Here is an 8,532-nt window from a genome sequence, read left to right as displayed (position 1 = left end):
AACCAAGAGTCGCAAAACTGTTAAAAAATGTGTTTGATCTCCTTCCTGATGTAGTGGTTTGGTTCGTGGATATTGGCCTGGTTAGGGAGGTTCAGGGTTTAACGCAACTGACTATAGATGTACATGTAGTTGATAATGGGTCTTGGGTTCGATTCCCAGTGAGCCATACCTTTCTTTTTTCCTGTTACGCTTATATAGCCAGTAAAGGACTCCTTAGTCATTTTCTTCATCAAATTACGGTGTTTGTGAACAAGGATATGGGGATAACGAACAGTATTCAATATCCAAGTCCTTAAAACAATACAAAACAAGAGGCCCATGGGCCACATCGCTCACCTGAGCACTGTGGCTAAGAAAAAGTAGAAATTGGTTTTATTATTGAAAAGTTTAAATCCAAAAGTAAACCTTTGACCAGTTATTGTTCTGCTATTCTTGAGAAGATGATTTTTAAAGAATTTTCCTATATATTTCTATTTAAAACTTTGGTCGGCCATCCCCACCCTACCCCCGAGGGACATGATTTGAACAAACTTGAATCTACACTAACCGAGGATGCTTCCTTACAAATATAACCAATCATGGCTTTGTTGTTCTTGAGAAGAAGATTTTTAAAGAATTTTCCTATATATTTCTATGTAAAACTTTGATCAGCCATTGTGGCCCCGCCCTACCCCTGGGGGTCATGATTTGAACAAACTTGAATCTACATTACCTGAGGATGCTTCCATATAAATATGATCAATCATGGCTTTGTTATTCTTGAGAAGAAGATTTTTAAAGAATTTTCCTATATATTTCTATGTAAAACTTTGATCGGCCATTGTGGCCCCGCCCTACCCCTGGGGGTCATGATTTGAACAAACTTGAATCTACACTACCTGAGGATGCTTCCATATAAATATGATCAATCATGGCTTTGTTATTCTTGAAAAGAAGATTTTTAAAGAATTTTCCTATATATTTCTATGTAAAACTTTGGTCGGCCATTGTGGGCCTGCCCTACCCCCGGGGGTCATGATTTGAACAAACTTGAATCTACACTACCTGAGGATGCTTCCATATAGATATGATCAATCATGGCTTTGTTATTCTTGAGAAGATTTTTAAAGAATTTTCCTATATATTTCTATGTAAAACTTTAGTCGGCCATTTTGGCCCCGCCCTACCCCCGGGGGTAATGATTTGAACAAACTTGAATCTACACCACCTGAGGATGCTTCCTGCTGCCTTCGGCTCAGGTGAGCTAATAAGAGCAGAGCAAACACTGACCTCCGAAACATCAGAAGTGGGATCAGGTGCCATGGAGGACTGAGCACCCTCTGCCGGCCGGTCACATCCGTCGTGTGCTCCTTGTCATGTGCTCTGCCGGCCGGTCACATCCGTCGTGTGCTCCTTGTCATGATTAGAAAAGACTCATAAATGGTTTTGTCGGCTATATTTCCCTCCAATTGATTTTTGTTGTTGTTGCAGAGTCCCTATATGTCTTTCGTGCTGTTACGGTTATACTAGCATATCAAATGCATTTTACATATGCATGCGTATCCGCTGCCATTATACTTTTAAAGTAGTTCTATATTCGCAACTACGTCATTAACAAATAGCAAAAAACAGGAAAACATTTTTTAATAACAATAATATTAAGAAATTTTACATTCAATTTATTTCATCAAATCTAAAAGCAGGGTCCTCTACAGATTAAAGAACATGCTATAATTAAGCACTAACAAACGCATCCTGTATTAAACAAATCCTAAAATATTTCACACTCAATAATCTATTCATTTTCATAAGGATTATGTTTGAAAATTACACATAATGGACAAAATAGGTAACAAAAAACAAGTTCATATTATACATGTAAAATGTAAGCCCCTATCTACATCGTATTCCAGTAAATATCTTTCTCATTTAATTACTTCAAATAGCTGCACAATCAAAAATACATGAAATATAAAAGTTATAAAAAGGAAACTTACATAGCAAAAACAAATGAGATTCAAACAAGGCCAATTTTCAATATCTCTATAACTACTTGTAGTAACTGTAAACTGTAAAGTGCTAGTTTTCTCGGAGAAAAAAAACTTGACTGTGCATCGAGGAATTCTTGACAAGAAGACAAGATGTAAGTGATGTGGGGGTAGGTAAACAGCTGATCAGTGTCATGACCAAGGCATCATTTAGTCATTTACAAGGTACATACAAATAAATGGTACTTATAACAGCCCCTCCCACACATTTCTTTAACTGAAATACACATACACCTATTCACAGATTCACAACCTCAGGCAGAACAAAATAATCTAAAAAACAAAACAAAGATAAAACAAAAAAAGCTAGAGATCTATTTCATCCATCCCCAAATACACATTAACATTACATCATACAGATATGATAATGATTACCGGCAGGTTCGTGATAGTAAGAAGTAGGAACACTCAAAGTCCACCATAAATATACTTCCTGTTTAAGATATGCATGAAGATAATTCCAAAATGGGAACCATGTAACAATGACAGATATTAAACACAGAAACCTAATAATGGATGCTAAGTAAAATAAAATTATGCTATCTTCCTCAGATACTATGGCTGCCAAAAAATTCAAATATAGATCTTAACCCCTAGATATTAACATACTATAACAAACTTCTACATTTACATGTGTTAAAACTTGATGACAATGCCATGACTCCTGATTCACTAAAACCCCACAAATACCCGTATCTATCAAGTTATGATAGCAGACATCTCAACTATCAATACACATGTCTGTTTAATGAACATCAGATTTTTTTTACATTTCTTTGGGGGCACCTAAAGTGTCCACTGAATGACATCAGAATGACTTTTCATGTGCAAGTTCAGCTCCGCTTTATTGATTGTCTCAAAGCCACACTGACAACATCGGAAGGTCACCCAGCACACGGCTTGGTTCGCACGCTCATTATCCGTATCTTGTTCTTCCTTTTCCTTAGCCTCTCTTTCAAATAATTTTTGTTTAATCGTGTTAAAGAATGCTGCTATATCGATTTCTTGGTAGTCTGTACTTTTGATTTCTGACAATCATAATCAATTGCTGCATTGATCACTTCATTGGTGAACTCATAACTATAGTTGGTATCACTGGCATGGCGCCACATGTGGGACTTCAAGGAAGGCAAGTGGTGACAAACATAGCCACACAAGTTACATTTGTACTGCTCCAGTGGCTGCTGAACGAAGCGTTGGTCGTTGATGTGACGTTTCATGTGAGACTTTAAGCTTCTACTGGAAACTGCAGGGAAGTCACATAGCTCGCATTTCAGGGATTTAGGTTCCTCATCATGAGTTTTTGTGTGGCTTTGAAATCGGGTAATGCTAGTTGTAACATACTCACACTTTGCACACTTGAATTCCTTGTTGTGTACCTTAGCATGAGTGCGTTGTTCTTGAGGACCTATGGCGACAAAGTCACACTCATCACAACTAAATGATCTGTTCTTTCCACACAAGAGCTTTTTATGAGTTCGTAGATCATGTTTTGAAACAAAACGATTTTCACAGACTTCACATTTGTACAATTTCTTTTCTGCATGCCCTCGAACATGATTCCGATAGGCGACTGGATTGTTACTTTCATAATCGCAATCATCGCAAACAAAAATGTCTTTATCATTATGGGCACGCATATGTGCTCGCAACTGACTCTTGTAGTTAAATGCTGAGCTGCACAACTTGCATTGGTAGGTTCTAACTTTGCAGTGTTTTATCATGTGGTCTTGTAGATCTTCACTTGAAATGGCAATGAACTCGCACAGTGAACACTCAAATGGCTTCTTTTCCTTGTGAAGCCTCATATGTTGTCTTATCATAAAAGAGTCCAAGTGAGAATAGTGGCATAGTTTGCATCTGTATTTTGAGTCTTCTGTCTTTTCCACATTATCCATACTTTCCACACACTGATATCTTCCTCGATTCCCTTTTGATTTTCCTCTTTGTGCCCCTCTTTTGTGGAAGTATTGAATCATCTTCCAGTGATTCACGTTCTCTAGATCTTTCTCTGAGCTGCTCTATAACAGCTAATAATGAGGAGGATATGCCACCTTTTTTGGAGCTTTCAGTTTCAGCTGCTTTGCCTTTGGCGTTTTGTTGTCCATCACTTTGGCTATCCTCTTTCACAGGACAAGCTGGGTTGTTGTTGGGGCCTTTCTGGAGCAGTGAAAGGAGAGTCATTCTGCGGATTCTGTGGTTACAGAGGTGGTTCTCATTCTCTTGGAGGATGACTCTCTTCCTTTTTGCACTTCCTCCAATCTTTCATCTTCTGTAACTCCTTCATCATCACCATCCACAATTCAGGGCCATCTCCACTTGAAACCTCACACTCTACCGTCTGCAACTCATCCGAACAGTGGTGGAATACCTCCATTGTCTTGTTGTTCTTTCTGTTTTCTGCCAGGTTGGAATTCAGAGCATCTGCTTCCACCTGTGAAGAAGAGTCCAAGGCAACACCTGAATCTTGGTCTTCACTCGCAGTGTCTTCAGGGACGGTGGACTTTGGACTGCTCTCACCACTTCTCATTCCTGTGTATGTTGATAAAGATGATAATGTATCCACACTTTCCACCACTACTGGCCTAGAATCAACAACTCCTTGTTTGGTGGCTTCATGCATTTCTACGTCTTCAAAACTGTATATCTTTTGACCCATGTCCTGTTTCTGTTCAATGCTTACTTCCATTTTTTCTGGATTTTTGGTACAAATGTTAATCTCATAATAGTCTGTTCCTGGTATATTACGAACATTCAAGTCCACATTTTTCACTTTATTTCTTTGCTTTTCTGGCTGAGGTAAGTTCTTGCTAATTTCTTCAGGTTTCTGCTTTGCTCTCTGAGCAAGCATACTGGCCAATGCTGGGGCTATCGGGCTGACTGCCATTTTCACTGGTTTCTCCCTGACTGTGTTGGACGGGTCAGGTTCAGATCCACTTGCAGGTAACTTTTCTGCTGGGAGGACGTACTCTTTCATAACTGCTGAAACACTCATATCTTCATAAACACTTAGAGGACCATTCCTGAACATAGGATACTCGATGTCTTTGTTTCCAGAATGTTTCCAGATGTGTGCTTTTATTGTTCTCTGATGGTCACAGGTGTATCCACAAATTGTGCACCGAAATTTGGCATTTGACTGGTCATGCACAAACGGTAATTGTTCTGCATTACTTTGGCTGCCTTGGGGAACTTGCTTTGAAACTACTTGTTGAATCACAGGGTGTATATTTATAACTGCCTCTTTTTCAACAGTAGGTCTAGAAAATTTTTCTGCAAGATATTTTTCAATCTGTTGTTTTGTTGCTGGACTTGAACCAGAAAGTATAACAATATCCTCTTCACTGCTCTCAGAAATTACTTTTGTGGGTGATTTTTCTGTAGATATTTGAGATTCACTGGCTAAAACTGTGTGAGATTTCTTTGGCTCAGGCATAATGTTTTGTAGATCTGGTTTGTGTTGCACCATGTGAGCAACAAATACTTTGGCTTCTTCACAGGTAAAGTCACAGTCCAGGCACTTGTAGGCAGTATGCTTGATAGTTTTCTCAGGTGCCTCAGGAACCATTATTTCCTTTTTAAGCGACGGATTAATATGCACCCACATGTGTGCCCTCATGGATTCCTGGTCCGAGGTCACTATCCCGCACTCAGAGCACTTGATCATGACATTTTTTGGTGTTTTTGACATATCTTGTTTTGGTTCTTCATCAAGTTCATTTTCATGAAGTTTAGCATGTTCTAGGAAAGAATCGTAGTCAGGGCACATAGTCTTACAGCTGCTACACACGATCTGCTTCTTCTGAACATCCGTTGTGTGGTGAGATTCCATGTGTTTGTTAAAGGTGGGAACGTCTAGTGCCATGAATTTGCAGATGTCACAAAGTAAAAATTTCCTTGCATTATGCTTCTCTAACATGTGTTTCTCAATCTCTGAACTCTGAAACCATTCTGTACAAATGGGACACTTCACTGACTTTTTGTGCAGTTTTTCGTGATTTGTCAAATGGCCTTTCTTGCGGAAAGTGGCATTACAATGGGGACAAGTGTATGGCCTTTCATTGGAGTGAACAATAAGGTGCTCCCTTAATGAGTGACTCCTCTTTCCAGCATAGTCACAGAACGGACACTTGTACAGCCTCACAGCATTGTGGATCAGATCTACATGCTGCTTCAGGTAGCTGCGGTTGTGGGTGGAATACTTGCACTCCCCACATTTGAAGACTTCTTTGCTGACCACCATCTGATTGGCTATTGGTGTGATGACCTGAGGGTCACTACTGACACCAATCCCGTCTCCGTCTTTGAGGACTGTTACATTATGAGGGGTGGGATACACTCCTGATATACTGGCTTTCTCCACCCTACCATGTACCTGTGGGAGTTTTGATCCATCATACACATAAATGACATTAGGGATGGGTTCTTCAGTCTTTATATCATTTAATTGGTTGGTTTTTGAGGTATTTACGGCAGTGGTTGATGATTCGGCTGCCTCCTGTGTGTGGCTCCTGTCAATGGAAGCTGCAGCAACATTTCCAATGGAGGACAACGCTGCCATGGCGATAATTTCGTCAGATCTCTTGATGGTGACATTTTGGGGGATTCTTTTGCTGCTGCTGCTGCACGGCTTCTGAACCACATCTGATAAGGAATGTTTTTGAAAAGTTTTGTGTGAGTTATTGCAGTGTGAATCACACAGACTTGTCACGTTGAATCACACAACAATAATTCATGACTAATATGCCTACAAGCATTCTGTGTATTCACACACCAATAATTCACAGGAGACTTTAAAAAATCCTTATATTTACATTTTACATGTTTGAAAGCACCAAAATATACTCAATATTCAAATTTCTCGCTGCACTATATCGTTGCATTTTTACTAACTCCTAGGTAGCCTCATTGTGACGTCACGTTAACACACATTTCTCCGTGTATATTTCTACGCACGAGTATACACGAAAATGGTATTCAAATCATTGTTGGCTTATTAGGAAAAACTTATTGCTGCATGGGTGCACAAGTTGTACAAACATTCCTTTATTTCAAAAGAAAGCACTAACTTTCTATTAAAGCATCTAAATTTTTTTCACAGAAAATTTAATTTAAATCAAAGTTTCTCTATTGCATGGTGTTATACAGCCTTAAAGGTAAACTTGAAATTTTAAATGAATATCAAAAGCTACAGATAGAGCTTTGGAGTGAGTCAAAATATAAATCTTGAACAATTTAAGCATAATAAGTTTAATAAAAATAATCAACAAATTTACACAGGAAGAATTTAACTGAGAGAAATTAGTTCTAGTCATTAAGTGCCATAAATTAATATATTAACTCATTTTGATGAAAAAAAAAAATAAAATATTAAAAACTGCTAAAAAACAAAAACATTTAAAGAATAAAGTGCAATGTGTCAGTTGTTCGTCCAATATTAAACACTGCATTGAATATTTCCATTAAAATGTTGAAATATTGCAAGTAATTTTTTACAGTGCATGTTCTTTTTAATATGCATCATGTGACCGTGGCACCGGATTTCCATATACAGAAGTTGTAATATGATATGTTAAGTTGACGTACACTACTGCTTCAGATAGATTTTCATATATTGAACAAATTTTAACAGCACGTTCATACGGTAATAGTAAGACTTCTATTCTGATCTCATGTACGGTTAAACAATGATTTACAATCTTCGATACCGCGTGTTGTTATTGACGAGACGCGCAACACAAACCTTGGCGCGCATGTTTATGTATAGGACAGTATTTTGTCCGAAAATGTTTAGTCATGGAATGAACAAATATAACTAAATATCATATTGTGCTACTGTTATAAAGTTTTTCTTTCAATATTAATACTTACAAGTTCAGCTTCTTTGATGCAAAAAAATTCAACTGTCCATCATGGCGATAAAATACGTCACGTGATCTGGTTGTACGCCAGAGCAAGTCACATGGTTAGAACTCTCATCCTCGCGGGATTTATAATGCTTAGGATTAAAAAAAACAATTGAAATTGCTTGATCACAGATTTAATTCATTTACATTTCCTCATCCAATGCTCCACTCAATCAGACTCTACAATCTTCTTTTCTCTCGAAATTGTTTTGGTCGATTGAAATTTTTTCCGGATATTTACGGAAAAGTTCCAGTTGGATGAAACACGCAGAGACTTGACATTTATTGCGTTACATATTTTCTTTAAAAAAATTAATAAATATATAACCACATGTCTAATAATACACATTAGGTATTGGGTTGTTTATACATAAGAAAGTTAGGTAACGTCAAGTTCCTGTGGTTCCAAACAATTTTCTTTTTTTCGTTTATGAATCCAACAATAATAAAAAGACTTTCTCGAAGCACCATCATGTAGTTTTGTGAACACAACAAATAGAGTGCATCATTACCAACGAATCCTCGCTTTATACCTGGGAAATATAGGGTGTGGAAAACAGTCAATTTCAACGAACAAATTGGCGTCGACGCCAATTGAA

At 37.9% G+C, this 8,532-nt stretch overlaps 1 pseudogene; it reads right to left on the bottom strand.

The window, feature by feature from the left end:
• Positions 1-2,265: 2,265 nt before the first annotated feature.
• Positions 2,266-6,671, bottom strand: LOC134250074 (zinc finger protein 507-like; annotated as a pseudogene).
• Between the last annotated feature and the right edge of the window lie 1,861 nt (positions 6,672-8,532).

The sequence above is a fragment of the Saccostrea cucullata genome, unplaced genomic scaffold (genome assembly GCF_032062105.1).
Source record: "Saccostrea cucullata isolate Sc308-1 unplaced genomic scaffold, CSIRO_AGI_Scuc_v1 ctg16591, whole genome shotgun sequence".
Taxonomy (NCBI): Eukaryota; Metazoa; Mollusca; class Bivalvia; order Ostreida; family Ostreidae; genus Saccostrea; species Saccostrea cuccullata.
The sequence above is the reverse complement of the archived record's forward strand: the minus strand, read 5'-3'. Positions and strand labels throughout refer to the sequence as shown.